This window comes from Myxocyprinus asiaticus, chromosome 32 (assembly GCF_019703515.2).
Source record: "Myxocyprinus asiaticus isolate MX2 ecotype Aquarium Trade chromosome 32, UBuf_Myxa_2, whole genome shotgun sequence".
Classification (NCBI taxonomy): Eukaryota; Metazoa; Chordata; class Actinopteri; order Cypriniformes; family Catostomidae; genus Myxocyprinus; species Myxocyprinus asiaticus.
The window spans coordinates 29,335,716-29,358,648 of NC_059375.1; the positions used below are offsets into that span (position 1 = coordinate 29,335,716).

The window sequence follows — 22,933 nt, forward strand, 5'->3', positions numbered from 1 at the left end:
GTGCAACATAAATACTTTTTCTCCATGTGAGTGTTTCTGTAACTGGATTTTAAATAGTTTCTGTTAATATTTTCATGCAAGATTTTTGGCCTTTTTCCTCTTTCGGCTGAAAACCGGAAATAGTTATTTAGGCCATAGTTATTTAGGCCAAAATTTCGTTGCATCCCTACTAAAATCGGATTGGTTGGTAGAAATGTTTTAGTGGATTAGCTTTGACCCTTTTCACATTTTTTGCACAGGTTTGGAATGTGGAAGTAAACTACTGCTTAGCTGTGAAAAGGAGACCACATAGCAAATTTTATTTTTACTTGCCCGTTTGCTCCAACAGCAAATTAAAATATCCACTATTTAATATCTCCCTCAATAGCTGTATTAGAAAACTCATAACAACTGTGGTAATTATTTTTTATTTTATTTATTTATTCATTTATTGTTTACCAATTCCAACGTAAAATAACACAAAGCATAATATTATAAATTATGCCAAATAATTAAACAAATTTAAAATATAAAAACGTTTGCTAGATACAGAAACTAAATAAGGCAGAAACGTGTCATCAGAGTCTGTAAAAAGGGTCCATTATTTACTGGATCAACATCCTTAGTTGGTTCTGGACCAGCATTCCTATAACAACCAGCCATAACTAAGGTAGCCATAACAGAAATCATAACATTTCTCATGATTCCCATCCTTAGCCATAACCCTAGCCCTAAAATCTGTTTGGGTTGGTAGAAATGTTTTGCTGGATGAGCATGATTTACTGGATCAACATTTCTATTGTTATTCCAATCATAGCCCTAACCCTAAAACTAAAATCAAGGATGTTGATTCAGGAACATGTAAATCATGTTAAGCTTGACTGAAACTGCATTCCTTTGAATTCAGGAAATCAGGTTTAAGATGAGTAATATTCACTGTGTAACAGCAAACAGCATGAACTAGATCTCAAGCCTCAGAAACAGAAGAACATAATGTTTGAAACTATGAAAACAAAACAGAGAGAGTATCTAAATTTAGAAACCTAACGGCTTCTCGTCTTGCTGTTATTAGAAGACAGTTCCTCAACAGGAAGCTCAAATAAAAGCGATACTCTTCTGCCGGTCTACAAAAACACAGCGAGCAGAGGGGAGAAACTGGAGTGGAGAGATAGCAGACCAGCGTGTCACAAGTTTAGGTGCAATATGATTATCTATTTTTTCTCCCTGTAGCCGTCTCCCTTCATTTTCCCTTAGAGCACTGAACAAATCAGAAGAGCGCCTTTTTCCCCGACTACCCTCTGAAGTGAAATGTGATTAAGAAGTGGGCAGTGAGGAAGTGTGTACACTCAGCAGTACGTGTGTGTGCATGATGAAGCAAGCTGGGTGTGATGTACTGCTAGCAGGTGACCTGGATTTAGAATGCATGAGAGCAGGATGAAGACCAGGGTATATGCATGCCAGTCTCGAAGTCTCTCTTTTCCTGTCCCTCCTTCCTTCTTACCTTTGGCTCTGCTCCCAGCATATGGCTCTAAGATGGGCATGCACGAGGCACACATTAGGACCCACTGACACATAAACCACAGGCCTGATGTAAGAAGTGACCGCACTGACCCTTCTTCTGTTCCAGATGAATATGTCCAGTTCTTGCTGTTCACTTGCTTGTGAGCATGCATTAGTTTGCTTTGGCTTCAGTGCACAGCCTATTCATGTGGGCATTTTATCTTGTCCAGTGTTTCTTGGTCCTCAGTTGCATAGGGATGTGAGGGTGAGCTCTTTTGACTTGGGTTGGTAAGCAACCACCTAGAACACCCTAGCAACCACCTAGAAAAACCCTAAAAACCACCCAAAACACAGCATAGCCATGTGCTAAAAACATTACAAACACCTTAGCAACTACAGAGCAACACCCTGACAGCAACTCAGAACACCCTCACATCATGGCAGCAACTTTTGTACAGATGATCACTCATGTGTTTCAGACAGTGTACATTTTTTGTTCTAAAATCTAGTCAGTGTTTCCCAATCTTGGTCCTGGAGGCCCTTATCCGACACAGATCAGAGAAACACTGATACAGTTGTGCTCAAAAGTTTGCATACCCTTGGAGAATTGGTAATATATGTACCATTTTTAAAGAAAACATGAGTGAGCAGGCAAAACACATTTCTTTTATTTCTTATGTGATTCATATTCAGCTGTAGATTATAACAGAATCATAACATAGCAACAAAGAAAAAAATGAAATTACCCCTGTTCAAAAGTCTGCATACTCTTATGCATCAATGACAGCATGCAGTCTTTTGTAATAGTTGTCTATGAGGCCCCAAATTCTTGCAGGTGGTATAGCTGCCCATTCGTCTTGGCAAAATGCCTCCAGATCATGCGAAGTCTTTGGTCGTCTTGCATGAACCACATGTTTGAGATCTCCCCAGAGTGGCTCGATGATATTAAGGTCAGGAGACTGTGATGGCTACTCTAGAACCTTCACCTTTTTCTGCTGTAACAACTGGAGGGTCAACTTGGCCTTGTGCTTAGGGTCATTGTCGTGCTGGAAAGTCCAAGTGCGTCCCATGCACAGCTTTCATGCGGAAGAATGCAAATTGTCTGCCAGTATTTTCTGATAACATGCTGCATTCATCTTGCCATCAATTTTCACAAGATTCCCCATGCCTTTAGAGCTCACACACCCCCAAAACATCAGTGAGCCACCACCATGCTTCACAGTGGTGATGGTATTCTTTTCACTATATGCCTTGTTGACCCCTCTCCAAACATAGCGCTTATGGTTGTGACCATAAAGCTCTATTTTGGTCTCGTCACTCCAAATTACAGTGTGCCAGAAGCTGTGACGTGTGTCAAGGTGTTGTCGGGCATATTGTAACCAGGCTTTTTTGTGGCATTGGCGCAGTAAAGGCTTCTATCTGGCAACTCGACTATGCAGCTCATTTTTGTTCAAGTATTGTCATATTGTGCTCCTTGAAACAACCACACTGTCTTTTTCCAGAGCAGCCTGTATTTCTCCTGAGGTTACCTGTGGGTTTTTCTTTGTATCCCGAACAATTCTTCTGGCAGTTGTAGCTGAAATCTTTCTTGGTCTACCTGACCTTGGCTTGGTATCAAGAGATCCCCGAATTTTCCACTTCTTAATAAGTGATTGAACAGTACTGACTGGCATTTTCAAGGCTTTGGATATCTTTTTATATCCTTTTCCATCTTTATAAAGTTCCATTACCTTGTTACGCAGGTCTTTTGACAGTTCTGTTCTGCTCCCCATGGCTCAGTATCTAACCTGCTCCGTGCATCCACGTGAGAGCTAACAAACTCATTGACTATTTATACACAGACACTAATTGCAATTTAAAAAGCCACAGGTGTGGGGAATTAAACTTTAATTGCCATTTAAACCTGTGTGTGTCACCTTGTGTGTCTGTAACAAGGCCAAACATTCATGGGTATGTAAACTTTTGATCAGGGCTATTTGGGTGATTTCTGTTATCATTATGATTTTAAAAGGAGCCAAACAACTATGTGATAATAAATGGCTTCATATGATCACTATCCTTAAATAAAAGACATATTCAAAATCAGTGCCAAAATTTCACAATTTCTGCCAGGGTATGCAAACTTTTGTGCACAACTGTATGGTGAACTAGATTTTTACATACAGTATTCTGGAGAAAGTGTGAGTGGTACCAGGATTTGACATTCACTTTTTGGCTCACCGGCCATTATGGCTAGTGGTATTCCAAAGTCACTAGCCACTCAGCGTTTTGATGCTACAACTGCATGCATTTCTTTGGACATTTTATTTGAACGAGAATTATATGTGTTCAGCAGGATGCAGACCTAAGGCAAACAAGACCAGTTAGAACAGTAGTAGGATAGAACAGGGGGAAAAGTGTCAATCATTTTTCCATTTGTCCATGGAAGTCCAGATGGTAACCCATTTAACCATTCTAAACTGTACTTGCCTTCATGAAAGTTTACCATTGGGTCTACCATTTTTTAACAGTGGCATTTGTAATAAAGCAACAATCAGACCATGGATGGCTACACATTATTACTGTGGTTAGGCTAAAGTTGATAGTCTTCCTTAAAAAATAAACTATAGTATTTGAAAAGACTAATAGCCAAACACATTTGGAAACATTTAACTACAACTTTCACAGTAATAATTCCATTGAGTACAAAAAGAGATGTTAGATTGATTAAACTCAGTCACCATTAATTCCATTGCACCTTTTTAATGCAAAATACATTAATCTTTTTTTTCCATTTATGGAGGAAAGTAAGTCCTATGGAATTGGATGAAGATAAAGGTGAGAAAATGATGACAGAATAATATTAATACATCTTGTTCGCCCTAATTGAATTAATATGCATCTATACCAGATACCAGTTAGTGTTACTGCACTAAAAACATTTTAGTTTCGATGATGATATGTATTTTAAAAATCTTGTAATCGGGGCCTGGGTAGCTCAGAAAGTATTGACGCTGACTACCACCCCTGGAGTCGCGAGTTCGAATCCAGGGTGTGCTGAGTGACACCAGCCAGGTCTCCTAAGCAACCAAATTGGCCCGGTTGCTAGGGAAGGTAAAGTCACATGGGGTAACCTCCTCATGGTCATTATAATGTGTGGTTCTCGCTCTCGGTGGGGCGGGTGGTGAGTTGTGCGTGGATGCCGCGGAGAATAGCGTGAAGCCTCCACACGCGTGACGTCTCCGCAGTAACGCACTCAACAAGCCATGTGATAAGATGCGTGGATTGACGGTCTCAGACGTGGAGGCAACTGAGATTCGTCCTCCGCCACCCAGACTGAGGCATCACTACACCACCATGAGGACTTAAAGCGCATTGGGAATTGGGCATTCCAAATTGGGGAGAAAAGGGGAGGAAAAAAAATCGATGTCGTCTCACACAGTTGTCTCTTTAACTCGTCAGTGCTGTTTAATGTCAGGGCTGTCTGGCAGTTTGAGAGGTTTGACTTCTCTCAGTAGAATTCAAATGAGTCACATTAGTTTTGTGGTCTCTGCCAGACTGCATCACAAGTTTTGCTCTGCGTTAAGCTCTGGTTCTATCTCTGGTGCACACTGATGTGCGCTGCGGCAGTTCGCACGAAAGCATTCTTCATTCGTGCCATGAAGATGCGCATGTCAGATGTGAGAACCATATTTACTGCTTATAAGGCGCTGAGCGCATGATGAATACAATTAAATTTGCTTCGTCTGCGGCCACCAGCCAAAGTGGCTAGTAAAGGTGATGGAATTACCCACCAAACCCGTACTGTGGTACTCGCCTGTGCAAAAGTCATTGCCGCAATGTTATGTTGCTCAATGTGGCAGCTAGAGTGCTCTGAATGGGTTTTAGCATGTTGCTATGTGGTAGCTGGATATTCTAGCTGGTTGCTTATTGACGAAAAGTCAAAAGAGCCCACCCAAAAGTGTCTATGATATTCAGGTCACTTGCTATGGCTGTTGTCCTTCCTGCACTGGGTCAATGGAATTTTGTTTTGTTGTTGCCAATTTCACGAGGTGAAAATCTTAAATCTGAACACTTAGAAAAGTGATAGCAGACCTCTCCTCAACAAGCCACATGATTTGAGATATTAATGTCTGCAGCACAAGTGGTGCGTGGTGAGCTGAAGTTTAATACTCAAAGTTAGGAGTTTGTTCCATTCCCTAACCCTGCGTATGAGCAATAAAAATAGTTATGTTTGCCTTAGCAACCACCACTAAAAATTGTCATTGTAAGCATATAAGCATGGATCATAACTCCAGCCCTTATGAAATGTCTTCTGCAATCTATTGTAGTAGATTGCTGCTTTTATAATGAAAGAGTAGCATTTAGATATGTAAGTGATCTAATCTCCATGTTAGCACTTACAGCCTAACTGTGGTTCACTTGAATTCATCCAAATAAACAGAAGGGGTGCCAGCTCTCTGGACTCCAGAAAAGAGGATTACAAGGCTGAAACCCAGCACACCCTCCACCCAACTCCTGCACAAGCTTGGATGATCCAATCATCCTGACACACTCTAAACAAGCGAGGGAACACGCTCTCGGCTTCCTTGGAATAGCTATCATGGGGCCCCTGGGTGCTGGTGACTGTGAGTGACACAGACTCTGGATGTGTGTGATCCTGTTTAACCTCTGTGCCCTGCCAAGTACTAGGCTCCCTGCCTGTTTAGTATGCAGACATGTGACATTCATCCAACAGCAGAGAAAGAGAGAGATGGGATGCTACCAGGCAAAAGCAAGGGAGAAGAGAGGAAATGAGTAGAGAGAAGAGGAAATGAGAGAAAAGGAATGGCCTTATTTGCTTACTTCCTCTCCCTGTATCACTCCTTCCCTCCTCCCTGTCCTCTTCCCCTGCCTGAGATTTTCATTAACCAACAGGCCTGTGATTTATGAGCAAAAGCCCAGCTGGAGGTGGGGGGTACAGGCTGTGCGCATATGCACTTCTACAAACACATAAATAAACCTACACTATTTTGCTGCTCAAATGCACATGGATGTACTGCTAAAAACATACACCAGAAAACAAAGACACATTAATAATATTTGATATGCATCAGCTATGTTTGTAAAATGGCTCTTTTGCAGTGGACAGCAATGTAATTATCTTCTCCTTTTTTGATGAAGTACTAAAGATAAGATTTAATAGAGAGTAAACACATATTTGCTGAAACAACAATAATTTACTCACCCACATGTCGTTCCAATCTGTGAGTGTCTTTTACAGATCTGTGAGTGTCTTTTACGCTTTGGGTGAGAAACAGATCAATATATAAATCCTGTTTACCTATAAATCTCCACTTTCACATTCCCTTTCAGAATGTGAAAGTGAATGTGGAGATTTATTGTAAAAAAAAAAAAAAAAAAAAAAAAAAGGACTTAAATATTGTTCTGTTTCTCACCCAAAGCGATTGCATTGCATCTAAAGACATAGATTTAGCCACTGGAGGCATATGGGTTACTTTTATGCTGCCTTTATGTGACTTTTTGGATCTTGAAAGGTCTGGTCACCATTCACTTGCATTGTATGGATTTACAGAGCTGAAATATTCTTCTAAAAATCTTAATTTGTGTTCAGCAGAAGAAAGAAAGTCATATACATCTGGAACGGCATGAGGATAAGTATATGATGAGATCATTTTCTTTTTTGGATAAACTATCCCTTTAAAGATAAAGTGTATAATTTCTGCACCACTAAAGCAGCATCAAATAGCATTGTAAAAATAATTACAGATTTTTCAAACAAGTTTCAAACAGGGGAATGTGTCATTGTTCGGCAAAACAGGTAGTTCCACTCCAAACTTCTTTTGGTGGTAAGTTCACCTTTAAGCTGTTAACATGTCAGTGAGGGAGAAAATTATGTATTCAGAGTTGTGAAGCCCATATTACATCCAATGGAAACCATATCCCTTTTGCAGGTTTAAATGTGTTCTTAGGACAAATGTATTTTTCATGAAAGTCTGGTTGGGGCATGTTGTCACACGTGTTTTGATAGTCATAAATTAATAAATTGTAATTAAAATTACAATATATGTTGGACAAAACAATGTTTTAATTTTTTTGGGCGTTACCTTTAACACTCTTGCTGTTGTTTTGTGGATCATTTTGTGCTTCACACTTGTTTTACTTTGACATTTTCCTGACAAGCCAATAATAGGCTGTTTAATTCAGGCATAGGTTTAACCCTTGTAAAACCTCGGGACATTTTTGACTTTTTCATTTTTGTTTTTTTGATCATTTTGACTGTGTTAATGCCAACGGCATAAATTTTTGCCAAAGGTGTGTATTTTTTGGGGAATTTTGATATTTCAACCTCAGTTCCTATAATACATCTATAATACACTGTGTACACAAAATAGCTACAGTCAGGACCTTAAGGACAAAAATTTCCCCATTCAAACCCATTAAAACTGCAATATTTGATCCCAGTGCCATTAAAGCATAAAATCATAAATTCTATGATATTATGCTTTCATTCCGGAGCCCTGGCTTCAAAATTATTATTTTTTTAAAATATTTTCCACCAGATGGCACCATTTTTCTCATTTTTAGCCTATGGAGCAAATACATGCTTTTTTCCTATTTTCTGTTTGCTGTATTATAGAGCACTGTAGGCCAACTTAATAAATGAGCAACTAAAATTGTGTGGGTGTGATAATAGTAACAAATAATAATAATACATAATATTTTTATGGCAGTTTTTTGATGCCAACATTTTTGTCCTCTAAGGCAGTGTTTCCCTACCTTTTTTCTGCCACGGCACACTTTTTACGACGAAAAAATTCTATGGCACACCACTATCCCACATAGGCTAACCACCGTCAATATATTTTGCCTTTTCAAGAACTTGTCCATGTTTTCTGTCCGTATTAGTAGCGTGTTTACTTGTAATGTTTGAAATTCGACAATGCAAAAAAAAAAAAAAAAATCAGATAGGTAGGCTACGCTGTGTGAGGTCACAGGTGGCAAGAGCGCTAAATGGGTAATGAAAAACAACAAATTTGCTTCTTTTCTAATTTGTAGATTCTTGCAATGCCACAACAAATTACAGGGATGCAAACTCATGAGGGGCAAAAAAGGTAAGACAAATACTGGTCCACAAACATTTTTTTCTGGGAATATATATCTATTTTTTTTAAAGAATAAGCTAAAAGCACCAATTCCAGCTATTTTAATGATTCAAGATTATTCAAGTTTACAATTGTGCAGAATTAGCTGCAAAATAAAGAGTATTTTGGTGTGGCTTGCTTCTGTTTCACAAATTTGTTCAATTTTATTAACTGATTAGTTCAGTGACCCCTTCTGGAAATGTCACTAGGTGGCGACAGTTGAGCGTCTTATGTGCAATGAGTGAGTCAGTGAATCATTTTGAGTCATTCATGACCGAAATCTACCAAGAGACTTTATAGTGTTTAAGCATTAAAAGAACAAAGCAGATCAATATTCTTCCTTCAGTCTCAGCATTATTTTTCAACCAAAAAGACAACAATAATAGTCTAATAATAGTGAGTTTCAATAACGTGCTTACCTTCTCCTTTATTAAAACCTGCATGGCTACAAATCTACAGACTTCAGTCTAAGAATTATAAACACAAAGCAGATCTACGGTATAATTTTCCTACAGTAGCCTATTTTAACTGCTGAGCATGGCTTTTATCAGAAAAGACCACAATGATAGACAAATAATAATAATTTTGAGTTTTAATAATGTTCTTTCGTCATTGTAAAGTGCATTTCACATGAGTTGAGTCGAGGCGTCAACGCTCCGTTCAACGCCAGCGTCAAGTACCGCACTGCCCTCCACATGACAAGAGTTGCAGATAGCGTCACAGAGGGGCGATTTTACGAGTTTGCCGCGTAAAAAAGCGGGAGGTGCGCAAATAAACATTGAAAACATGTATTTGGAAGAGAGAAAAAAAGCTTGCAGTTGCTTTGATAGCAGAAAGTAATAAAATGACTCGTTTATGTTTAGGTCTAAACGTTTTCTTAGTGAATTTAAATTAGTTCAATAACTGGGGTCTCTGATATTCGTAAATGATAAGGTAATATTTAATGAAAAGAAATTATGAGACATTCAATGTCTCTTCACAAATTTGGACAGTTTTTAAATATTTATTGTTGCTTTGTACTCTCAAAGACATTATTGGTGAAGCAAAAACTTGTGTGTGAAAAACAATTTGGTGTAAAGTGGTGTAAAAGACCCTTAACACGTATAAATATCAGTCAATTTTGCACATTAATCATTGCTCTTCACAATCACAAAAGTGACCGATTATGGTTTCAAAATGTGGTGAGGCACAGTGGTTGGGAAACATTGCTCTAAGGTACTCAGTGTGAGTTTTATTTTTTTTTATTTTTTTTTTTTTAATTCTATTTTTTTATCTGACACTGTACAAAAAATTATAATGCATCAAAATCAATGTTGTTGCTAATCATTGACATATCCCAGAATGTTTTTTCATAAAAAACAACAGTAGCATTATATAAACAAACTGGCATTTAAAGGGTTAAAATCCTGAAAATGAATGAATATTTGGTAGTTATGATCAGGACTGATGTTGGTTAAAAAAATTATCTCATTTAAAGTGGAAAATAATATTAATATATAATATTATTATGGCAGTTTTTTTTTTTTTTTTTTGTCCTCTAAGGACCTCTGAGTAATTTTTTTTTTTTTTTATTGACACACAAGGGTATATATATATATATATATATATATATATATATATATATATATATATATATATATATATATATATATAGGGGAGACCAGGGCTAATTTTCAACTGTGTGGCAGAAGTGCAATGCATAAAATCAAGCAGATACGGGTTAGGAGCTTCAGTTAATGTTCACATCAACCATCAGAATGGTGAAAAACTGTTTGAAAATAATTTTTGCTTGTTTGAGTATTTCTGTAACTACTGATCTCTGGGATTGTCACACACAACAGTCTCTACAGTTTACTCAGAATGGTGCCAAAAAAAAAAAAAAAAACATCCACTGAGCGGCAGTTCTGCAGATGGAAAAACCTTGTTGATGACCGAGGTCATTGGAGAATGGCCAGACAAGCTGACAGAAAGGCTACTGTAACTCAGATAACCACTCTGTACAATTGTAGTGAGCAGAATAGCATCTCAAAATGCACAACATTTCGAACCTTGAGGTGGATGAGCTACAACAGCAAAAGGACCAAAGTGTTCCTAATAATGTGCTAAGTGAGAGAGAGTGTGTGTGTGTGTGTATGTATATATATATATATATATATATATATATATATATATATATATATACTACCAGTCAAAAGTTTTGAAACACTTGACTGAAATGTTTCTCATGATCTTAAAAATCTTTTGGTCTGAAGGCATATGCTCAAATGTTTGAAATTAGTTTTGTAGACAAAAATATAATTGTGCCACCATATTAATTTATTTAATTATAAAACTAAAATTTAATAATACAAAAAAAAAAAAAAATAATAATAATAATTAATTGATGACTTGGACCAAATAATAAAGAAAAGCAGCCAATAAGTGCCCAACATAGATGGGAACTCCTTCAATACTGTTTAAAAAACATACCTCAAGAAGTTGGTTGAGAAAATGTCAAGAGTACATGTCTGCAAATTCTAGGCAAAGGGTGACTACTTTGAAGATGCTAAAATATAACACAATTTTGATTTATTTTGGATTTTGTTTAGTCACAACATAATTCCTATAGTTCCATTTATGTTATTCCATAGTTTTGATGACTTTACTATTATTCTAAAATGTGAAAAAATATAACAAAGAATGTATATAAGGAGTAAGTGTTTCAAAACTTTTGACCGGTAGTATATATATATATATATATATATATATATATATATATATATATATATACATACACACATATATATACACACACACCGGCCACTTTATAATTTTTTTTATAATTTATACACTTTTCAGATATGATGGGACAGGAGCTTCAGTTAATGTTCACATCAACCAACAGAATGGGAAAAAAATGTATCACAGTGATTTCGACTGTGGCATGATTGTTGTTGCCTGACGGGCTGGTTTGAGTATTTCTGTAACTGCTGATCTCCTGGGATTCTCACACACAACAGTTTCTAGAGTTTACCCAGAATGGTGCGAAAAAGAAATAGCATCCAGTGAGCGGCAGTTCTGTGGACAGAAATGCCTTTTTGATGAGATAGGTCAATGGAGAATGGCCAGATTGGTTTGAGCTAACAGAAAGGCTACGGCAACTCAGATAACCACTCTGTACAATTGTAGTGAGCAGAACAGCATCTCAGAACACACAACAAGTCGAACCTTGAGGCAGATGGGCTACAACAGCAGAAGAACACGTTGGGTTCCACTTCTGTCAGCCAAGAACAGAAAACTAAAGCTGCGGTGGGCCTACCATTTGTGTACCTCAGCAGAAATCCAGATTTGTCAGACCAGTCGATGCTTTTCCAATCATCTACAGTACAGTTTTGGTATGCCTGTGCCCCCTGCAGCCACAGTTTCCTGTTCTAAGCTGACATTAGTGGTACCCGGAGGGGTCTTCTTCTGCTGTAGCCCATTCGCCTAAATATTCGACGTGTTGTGTGTTCAGAAATGCTTTTCTGCATAGCACTCTTGTAACACATGCTTATTTGGGTTACTGTCACCTTACTGTCAGCTTGGACCAGTCTGGTCATTCTCCTCTGATCTCTGTCATTAACAAGCCGTTTTTGCCCACAGAACTGCCGTTCACTGGATGTTTTTTTGTTTTTCGCACCATTATCTTTACACTCTAGAGACTGTTGTGTGTGAAAATCCCAGGACATCAGCAGTTACAGAAATACTGAAAACACCCATCTGGCACCAACAATCATGCCACTGTTGAAATCACTGAGATCACATTTTTACCCATTCTTATGGTTGATGTGAACATTAACTGAAGCTCCTGACCCATATCTGCATGATTTTATACATTACACTGCTGCCACACGATTGGCTGATTAGATAATCGCATGAACATGTTGATGTACAGGTGTACCTAATAAAGTGACCGTATACAGTATATATATATATATATATATATATATATATAGAAACCAAGGAAGAGAAAGAAAGTAAGAAAGAAAACACTTCACAGAAGGACATCTGAAAGCATTAGCCCTGACAGACAAAATGTTGCTTTAGACTGATGGACCTGTTTTTTAAAATGGTTTTCTCCAGAGCGCAGCACTCCTACTAGACATATTTATCAAAAATTTTCTGCTCTGAGGCATGTTGTGATTTTCGCAAAAGCCAACTCCTCACTCGAACGAAAACAGCCGTTCAGGGGTGGGAGGTGTGTGAGTGACACACGCAGGGAAATTGTGTGTCTGCCTCACCCCTTCCATTTCTGAGGAGACAAATCGAGTTAATTAGCTTCCATTTTTTCAAAATGCACACCTGAAGTAGATGTTTGCTTTTGTTCAGCATAATGCCAGCTATGAGTTTGCACATAGAGCAGCACAAACAGTCCTTCCTGTTCCCTTAATTTTGCTCTGCATGGAGCTTTTCTATTCCACCTGAGCTCAGAGGTCTGTATGTTCACTCACAGTCGAGATGAAATAGCTGCACCGAGACTGTTTGTTTGCGAGCAAACAAATTATTTTGGGGGAAAATTAGGTCTGTTCCTCAATTACACATCCCATTCCCTTCAATCTGCTGTCATCTGTGATTACTTTTCTCCTTGTATTTTTCATATACAGTTGTGTTCAAATAAATAGCAGTGCGTTAATAAGTGAATAAAGTGCAAATATTTTTTTAATAGCTTTTATTTCCATATTTCAAATGTAGTGGAAACATTACACATTCAATTCCAAATCAAAGCATTAACAAATTTGATCAAGTCTGCATTATTCTCTTACAGGAAGCAAAGAAAAGGAATATTAATCTGTTAAAAAAAAAATAGCAGTGTCAACATTTTTCTCTTCAAACTCAATATTTAGTTGCATAACCATTGTTTCTGTTGAAACATCCATTTCAGGGGCATTTCCTCTTCGGCATAGGGCAACATAATCTCTTCAAGTATTTTGATGTATTCAAACTGATCCATGATCCCTGGTATACGATAAATAGGCCCAACACCGTAGTATGATATTTGCGCCACCATGCTTCACTGTCTTCACAGTGTACTGTGGCTTGAATTCAGTACCCGGTGGTCGCCTGATGTACTGTCGATGACCACTAGACCTGAAAAGAACACTTTTACTCTCATCAGTCCACAGAATGTTACCCCATTTCTCTTTGGGCCAATCGATGTGTTCTTTGACAAATTTTAACCGATTCTGCACATGCCGTTTTTCAACAATGGTGCTTTACGGGGGCTTCTTGCTGATAGCTTAGCTTCGATCAAACGTCTTCTGACTGTAACAGTACTTACAGGTAAATTTAGATCATCTTTGATCTTTCTGGAGGTGATGATTGGCTGAATCTTTGCCATTCTGACTATTCTTCGATCCGTTTTAACAGTAGTTGCTCATTTTCTTCCAAGTGTTTCGGGGTTTTGTTGCCATTTTAAAGCATCTAAGATCATTTTAGCTGAGCATCCTATAATTTGCTGCACTTCTTTATACGTTTTCCCCTCTCCAATCAACTTTTGAATCAAATTACGTTGCTCCGAAGAACAATGTTTGGAATGGCCCATTTTACTTAGCAATTCAGAAGGAAATATATTTTATAACAATGTGTGAAACATTTGCTTCCCTTCTTCCTTAATAAAGGACAATTAATGACACCTGTTTTTTCACAGAATGAATGAATTCTCTAATTAAACTCCACACAGCTATTATTTTGAACACGCCCCTTTCAATGAATGAGTCAATTAGTCAGAACAAGCTGCGTGCATGTCATGACAGTTGGGTCTGTTGTTTTTCTATTACACTACTACATCTACAAGTAAATTATTTTCAGTGCAGAAATATCACTACTACTAATAACACTGGTTCATCAGGTTACTGATGTTGTACAGCTATTTTGTTTTTTTAACACAACTGTAAGACTGGAGAGCGGCCTAATGTTTTATTTTAACCAATGACACATGATCTGGCATGGTGCTGTTCTTGCCACTATTATGCTAAACACTTTGCCTTTTTCATTATTGCCCTTTCATGCTTGTGGGAAAAGTGAAATTTATTTTTACTCTGGATAAATATTCACCATTAACACTTTCTATTTTGTGGATTTTAAGAATTTCGCTTAAGACATTTGGCTTGATTTGTTCCAGCATTATTTACAGAACAGGACATGTTTTTCCTACATTGTGCAATTTTGTGTTCCTCCCTCATATGTGTGGGGACGAGAGGTGATAATCACCAAATGAGCCTAGCGCCGTCTCATTTTCTCTCTCATATTCTAACTCTCTTTTTCATTTTCTCTTGTACACAAACACACATTTACACACACACACACACACACACACACACACACACACACACACACACACACACACACCACACACACACACACACACACCCTGTGGCTCCCTTAAAGGGGTAGTTCACACAAAAATAAAAATTATCAACATTTACTAACCCATATGACTTTGTGTGATTGCATGGAACACAAAAGGAGATGTTTGGCAAAATGTTAGCCTCAGTCACCATTCACATTAATTGTATAGAAAAAAGATGCAATGAAAGTGAATGGTGACTGAGACTAACATTCTGGCAAAAGCCACCTTTTGTGTTCCATGCAATGACAGAAAGTCATATGGGTGAGTAAATTATGACAAATTTTCATGAAAAAAGAGTCATATGGGTTTGGAACAACATGAGAGTGAGTAAACAATGACATAATTTTCATTTTTTTGGTGAACTATCCCTTTATAACTTTCTTTCTATTTGTTTCTCTCCAATAATTTCTCTTTATAGCAGAATGTCAGGGTGAATCCGGGTGTGAGCTGGCTTTACTGCAGCCATCAGTTCACAGCTGAACTCACTGCAGCAACCGCCCGTGATCCTGCTTTCATTTCAGCCTGTATCTGATAGGCTACACTCCACTGCAACCAATTCATATAATTAACCTGTCAGCAGGATCAGCCTGAGATGGACTTTGCTGTCCAAACTCATATTGAACCCCAACATTATCACAGCTTCATCCAACGAGAGAAGGATACTTTAATTCCAAAGACCATCCTAACCTTGTGCCTCCCTTGTCTCTCTAGGTCATGTGTGCATGCAGCTCTGAGCAATTAATCTATTATGCCAATAATATAATAAACTACTACCATTGAATACTGTTTCTGTATTTTTAGCTCTGGGATTTCAGGACTGGTGCTTTTTGCTCATTCTAATGGATCGAAACCAGTGGCTTTCAGATGGACATTGGAGGGGGAAATCTTCTTCCCTACCAACCACCCATCTTCAAGAATGGTGCAATTTCTCAATATGCGCAGCTGTGTAAACTGAATAGTTTCTAAGTAAGAGTTGCTCTAAGCACATTGTGAGTTTAATTTACGTTAGAGAAGGTTTGACTTTATGTATTATGTTACACAAATGCTAAAACATAAATGTGCTCTGGATTTATGTAATAACACAAAATGTTAATCGCATTAATGATTTTTGTTGTAATGTGAGCATGTAAAAAAAGGATAGCTATATGGTAATATTCATTCTGTTTTTTTTTCATGTAGGTGCTGTGATACAACACAGATTTTTTAGTGAAACAGTAATTGATTTGATTTCTATTCTGTTTATAATTTTCAAAAACCTTGCACTTGCCCACTATTAACCTTTTTCATGAGCAATCATCAAAAGCTCAACATCACCTGCAAGACTTTTCCTAAAAGGAACCCCATAGCGGTCAAAATCCATAGTACACCAAAAAATGCACATTCTGTCATGATTTACTCACCCTTGTGTTATTCCAAACTCATATGACTTCCTTTCTTCTGTGGAACACAAAATGAGATGTCAGGCAGAATATTAGCCTCAGTCACCATTAACTTTCATTGTATATTTTTTCCATACACTGAAAGTGAATTGTGACTGAGGTGTATTCTGCCTAACATCTCATTTTGCATTCCACCGAAGAAAAAAAGTCATGGGGGTTTGGAAGTATATGAGGGTGAGCAACTCATGACAGAATTTTAATTTTTGGGTGAACTTTCCCTTTAATTTACTGATATCTCATAATAAAAATTTTTTTTAACATTGATTAAAAAAGACAGATGCATAAATGTCTATTATTGAAATATATACTGCTTAGTTAATAGGCCAATATAAGATAAAAATGTATCAGTTACAAGTAATGAAACTCTCTCTCTCTCTCTCTCTCTCTCTCTTTCTAACTATAGACTTTAACCCTGGTGTTTACTTTGCTCATCCATATGGATTAAAGCGATAAATACTGCTTCCTCACTGAACCCAGATAAGACCACAATCCAGTGGCCATGCAGGCAGACTTAAACTGGAAAAGGGGATGCTGGTGAGACGAGATTGCTTGTATTGGGAATGGTGCGTTTTATAGTGAACACAAGCACCTATGTGAAAGAGAGTGTGACGTGATTTAAGAATGCACACTGCCACAGCAGACGAAAGAGTGACAGCTGTCAGGGGACATGGCACAGCCCAGATGTCTATGGGACAGCCAACAGAGGCAGGAAATTAGAGAGTGAAAACAGATCCAATGAGGCATAAAGGAGCCTCTCCTCTCTTTCTCTGGCAGGAAATGAAGCTCTTCCTTAGCTTTACTTCACAAGTATTTGTGAAGCTCCAGGACACAGGAGCACGGATGAATGAGACGCCCAATAGTCAGAGAGGGAAAAACAGGAATGATCCTCTTTAGGGACCATGTGCCATTGTGTTTGTTTGGCAAACATGTTTGATGATGGATAGTCATGAGAAGCTATCCCCATTGAACCTTCAGTAGGGATGGCTAATGTACATAAGGGTTTTCGATCCAATAACTTTCACAGGGGATATGCAACTTAAAGCTGAAGTGTTTTCTTTTTTGGCTAATACTGTGAACTGTGAAAAAACAAAAACAAACAAAAACATTGCTTTCAAACAGCTTTCTTGAATACTTCCTCAGTCTTCTGTTGCTCGAACAAACTGATAGTCCCGCCTCAAACTCATGCCATTTGTTGGGTCAATGTTGCTGTGCCGGGCTTGACGATACAGATTTTCAGGGAAATCAACCTACAAATGGTCTACTTACAGTTGTTTCTGAATATTAAGCTGGGACAGAAGAAAGTATTTTAACATCTAAAAAAGGACATGCATCAGCTTTTAACTGCAGCTGTAAACACAAGTGGAGTACACACAAGCAATTTCACAATCTAAAATCTAATCTGAACCTGAATGCATCCACTCAACTCTCTAAAGCAGGAAAAATGCACGTCTGTGCACTTATGCACATAATCATGTGTGCTTTCTGCACCACACAATGCGCTCATTTATTGCTGATGATTGGCTATTACACACCGCAGTCATCATTATGTGGCTGACAGCGAGGAAGCTCTAAACACAAACAGCATAGGGCTGGAGGCTGCATTCACGTCATCATCATCATCATCATCATCATCACTGCAGTTATGATTGCGCTAACTTTTAGGGGCAAATGGGGGAGAAGCGTGGTACATGTTTAATTACATCCTCAGGGAGTTTGGTTAACCTCTATAACTATCATTTCTCTTCATACAAATTACGACTTCCACCTCCAGACAAAAGAAATTGGAGCATCTTAATCGTTCATTTCTCTCTTTGGTTCTTCTTTCTTATCATCTACTTTTCTTGGTCTTTCTCTCCCACTCACACAAAAACACAAGCACATTGTCTGTTCATCTGAATTTTTCAGAGGAAGAATGTGATGCTGTCTGGAGTGTTTTTCATTTCCAGGAGGCTTGGAAGAAGGTCTTCCCTCTGGCAGATCCATGAAACATGATAGAAACAATGATGTGTTGGTTGTTCATGCCATTGGAATTATAACATGGGTGTGTAACATCACACATCCTCTTCTGAGCTGAAGGATGCAGAGCAGTTTGATTGTCGTGATTTACCAAAATACACTTAGGACATGTTCCTGAAACAACATTATTATCAACCAGTTAGATTTTAGGGGTATGGTTTAGGTTATGGATAGTGTCTTGACTAGTATTGTGTGAGAGGAAAGTTGCTCTAGTACAAACAAAAGATGCTGATCCTGGAAAATGTCCTACTTTGCCAAATGACATTCAGTTAAGACAACACTTGGAGTAGTATATGACATGTTATGGCTTGGTCTTGGCAGACTAGATCTGCTCTATGCATGCTGCTGCTGCTTGACATGAGTAAATATGCTGCTGCTGATGCACGGAACTCGTGCACTGCTGCTGATAGAGAGGAGTGCTGCTTCTACTGAACAAACATAAAATAAAATCCCCCAAAACCATTCAAAAAGAAATAAATAGACAAGACAAGCAAATAAGGTGACCCCCTGACATGTGGGCTGGAGTGAGACAACAGACTAGCATGGCGCAGGCTGATGGCATGCCCTAAGGGCCAGGTTAGGTGATGGACTAGCACGGCACAGGCTGACTGCATGCCCCAGTAACCACCTGAGCAATTTTATGAGCAACAAAGCCCATATTTCAGAGTCCAGATTTTCAGCTTGGGCTTTGGAATGACTGCCTGGGTCTACTTATATACATCAGCAGCTGAAGGCCACCAATCCATTTCTTAAGACGCCAAGGTAACCCTGGACCCTGCCATGAATTCTGCTCCGGCTCTGAGGAGTGGCTGGCATATACACTTGGATAGAGTCTCTGAGTAGACGCATTTGCTTTGCTTGAGGTTGGACCATAAATTTGTGTAGGTTTTTCGTCGACCGCCAAGGAGGGAGGGTCAGAGGATGGGCGGAGTTTCTGAATCTCAGGTTCCGAGCATGCAGTTAAAACAGAAAATTGTGTTAGTTTGGCTATGCAATGGTAATCTTTACTCTGCTTGACATTGTGAAAAATTACAGAGGCAAGGAACAAATCTGAAGGACTTAATAGAATGAAACAAACATAGGGCTGTTTATGAGTAAACCAACATGCTACCCTCATAAATTGCGTGTAATTGAGCCATATCCTTTTTTTGTTGTTGTTGCTGTTTGTTTGTTTTTTGTGTGTGTTAAAGCCCTAGAGAATATATTTGCATGAGAGTGAACAATGCTTGTGGTGCATCTGCACAGTAGACAGGTCATTAGATATTGCACTATATCCTTGTAGAAAATAAACAATGCGTGCGATGCTTCCGGCCCTAGCAGTATGGTGAGCATCATTTATGCACTGTGTAAGTGATTATTCTATTGGAAGGGTGAGCGTTATTTGTGTAATACCCCCGTAAAGACAACAATGTTATGCCATTTGCACAGCCCAGAGGATACCACAGTTGCGGCACTTGAACAGCCCATTTGCGCTGCTTATGAGAAGTATTGGGCCGAAACAAGATGATGCTTTATCATACATCCCAAATAATACCACATTTGCAGCACCTAAACAGCACATTTGCGCTCCTTTTTTTAAAATCTCCAGCTTGACAACTCATACACATACCGTCATTATACCCAGAGCTTCCACAGCTGCAGCACATTTTCGCTGCTTATGCAAAGTATTGAAACAACTGCTAGAGCAAGATGCCTTATCGTACATCCCAAAGGATACCACATATGCGACATCTAAACAGCACCTTTGCGCTCTTTTTTTTTTTTTTTTATCTCCAGTGTGACAACTCATACACATACCGTCATTACATCCAGAGCTACTACAGCTGCTGCACATTTTCGCTGCTTATGCAAAGTACTGAATGAACTGCTAGAGCACTGGCTGGCTTACATTCACAATGAGGGTTTTCAATTTATTGCATAAAAATGTATAGAATTTAAGTGAAAGTAACAATGTTGCCTTGCTCAAAGGGCACCACAGTTGCAGAAACTTTTTTTTTTTTTTTCTAAATAGACATTTCAAATAACTGAGATTTCCATTATGCTTTAAAATAAATGAATCAAATATGCTTATATGACAAGTTTAAGTTGCTCTGAAGCTGCCATCATTTATGCAAAACCAGCGTACAAAACTTATACCGAGGCTGAGTTGGTAGAATAGGGAGATTTATGCAGAGTTCGGAATCAGGGTTGCTGCAGAGTTTTTTAAAATCAAATTGAAGACTTTTTTAAGATCTGAACAAATAAAATTAATTCTGTATCCCTATACTAAAAGAAACTAAACAATCTCAAAATAAATCATCACACACTCTTACTTACACGGCAGGGGCACACATTCAACATGGCCTTAACATTGCTTATCAGTAAAACAGGGTAGGCTATATGCAAGTTTAAAATACTCAAGACATGTTTTCCACATTGGTATTTGGAAATTGGTACTTTTATTCACCAAAGTAGCATTCAGCTGATCACAATGTATAGTCAGGACATTAAAAATGTGAAAAACTACTATTACAATTTTTTTTTTAAATGTTAAACTACTTAAGAGTTCTCATCAAAAAATCCTCCACGTGCAGCAATGACAGCTTTGCAGATCCTTGGCATTCTAAATGTCAGTTTGTCCAGATACTCAGGTGACATTTCACCCCACACTTCCTGTAGCACTTGCTATAGATGTGGCTGTCTTGTCAGGCACTTCTCATGCACCTTACAGTCTAGCTGACCCCACAAAAGCTCAGTGGCGTTAAGATCCATAACACTCTTTTCCAATTATCTGTTGTCCAATGTCTGTGTTTCATTGCCCACTCTAACCTTTTCTTTTTGTTTTTCTGTTTCAAAAGTGGCTTTTTCTTTTCCCATAAGGCCTGCACCCTTGTCTCTTCTCTTTACTGTTGTACATGAAACTAGTGTTGAGCGGGTGGAATTCAATGAAGCTGTCAGCTGAGGACATGTGAGGCGTCTATTTCCCAAACTAGAGACTGATGTACTTATCCTCTTGTTTAGTTGTACATATGGCCTTCCACATCTCTTTCTATCTTTGTTAGAGCCAGTTGTCATTTGTCTTTGAAGAATGTAGTGTACACATTTGTATGAAATCTTCAGTTTTTTAAGCATTGTATAACCTTCATTCCTCAAAACAATGATCGATTGACAAGTTTCTAGAGAAAGCTGTTTCTTATTTGCCATTTTTTAACTAATATTGACCTTATGACATGCCAGTCTATTGCATACTGTGGCATCTCAAAAACAAACACAAAGACAATGTTAAGCTTCATTTAATGAACCAAATAGCTTTCAACTGTGTAGTACCAAATTAGCAATTTAGCATGATTACTCAATGATAAGGTGTTGGAGTGATGGCTGATGGAAATAGGGCCTGTCTAGATTTGATCAAAAATTACTTTTTTCAAATAGTGATGGTGCTGTTTTTTTGCATAAGTAAAGTCCTGACTATACTTTGATCAGCTGAATGCCACTTTGGTGAATTAAAGTACCAATTTCCTTCCGAAACAGCAAAATCTGTACATTATTCCAAAGTTTTGGCCGCCAGTGTATATATCACATTAAAACTGGTTTATGTACCATCATATAATAAATACAAATTAGAGGTTGACCAATATTAGATTGTGCCGATTCGATAATGTGTTGAAAGAGAGCCAGTTAGCCTGCCAATAGTAAATGGGTAGCCTATATTAAATGTTCTTAGTCTTTTCTTCCTGTGATGGGGGAGGGCCAGACAGAGGATACAATGGTCCAAATTTAATTCATTTCCAGATGCACTTTAACTTTGAAATACACCAGGACTCTTATTTTGAAATGTAGGCGCTTCACTGTTTCAGCTGCTTATTCAAACAAATAAGGGATATAAAATGTGAACTCTAAAATAATCTATAACGTATTACAATATAAACAATTAAAAGTAAACATTGTCATATTTGATCAACATTACATCATCATCAACAGTTGATCTTTAGTGATAGCTTGTCTATAATGATTGCAGACGCTCTGCAACAGCTGGAAACACTCACAAGCCCTCGCGTGCTTGGAGAAAATTCAGTGTCGCGTTTTCACTTTGATGGAACGCAGCACAAGTATTTATTTAATTAAATCATATTCGTTTGAAGTTTGATAATCACATTAGTTCATATCACAATTCCTGTCTTTCTGCCCCCAAATTTAAGACCTCTTTAAATAAAAATTAAGACTTTTGTTGTATCATTATGATATATAAGTCTTTTTATTACTTTAAATTTTGGAAAACTGATTTAAGACACTTTAAGACTTTTTAAGGATCCACGGGAACCTTGGGAATGGCACGCCACCCCCACTACCTCCGCCACATGTGTCAATGGCAGAAATAGCATGAGAAGTACGGTACTTTGTAATTCCAAACCCAGACCTAGTCTGGTTTGAATGTGGCACTGCGTTCAAGCCAGACAAGTAACTTTCTGCTGAAATACTATTACCGAAGCCTTTAAAAACAAATGATTGTAAGCAATACGGTTCGGCTT

The 22,933-nt window shown here is 38.1% G+C and overlaps 1 protein-coding gene across 2 annotated transcripts in view; it reads right to left on the reverse strand.

The window, feature by feature from the left end:
- Positions 1 to 22,933, reverse strand: part of nrg3b (neuregulin 3b) — a 268,809-nt gene that overhangs the window by 148,796 nt on the left and 97,080 nt on the right. The gene's annotated exons all lie outside the window — the stretch shown is intronic.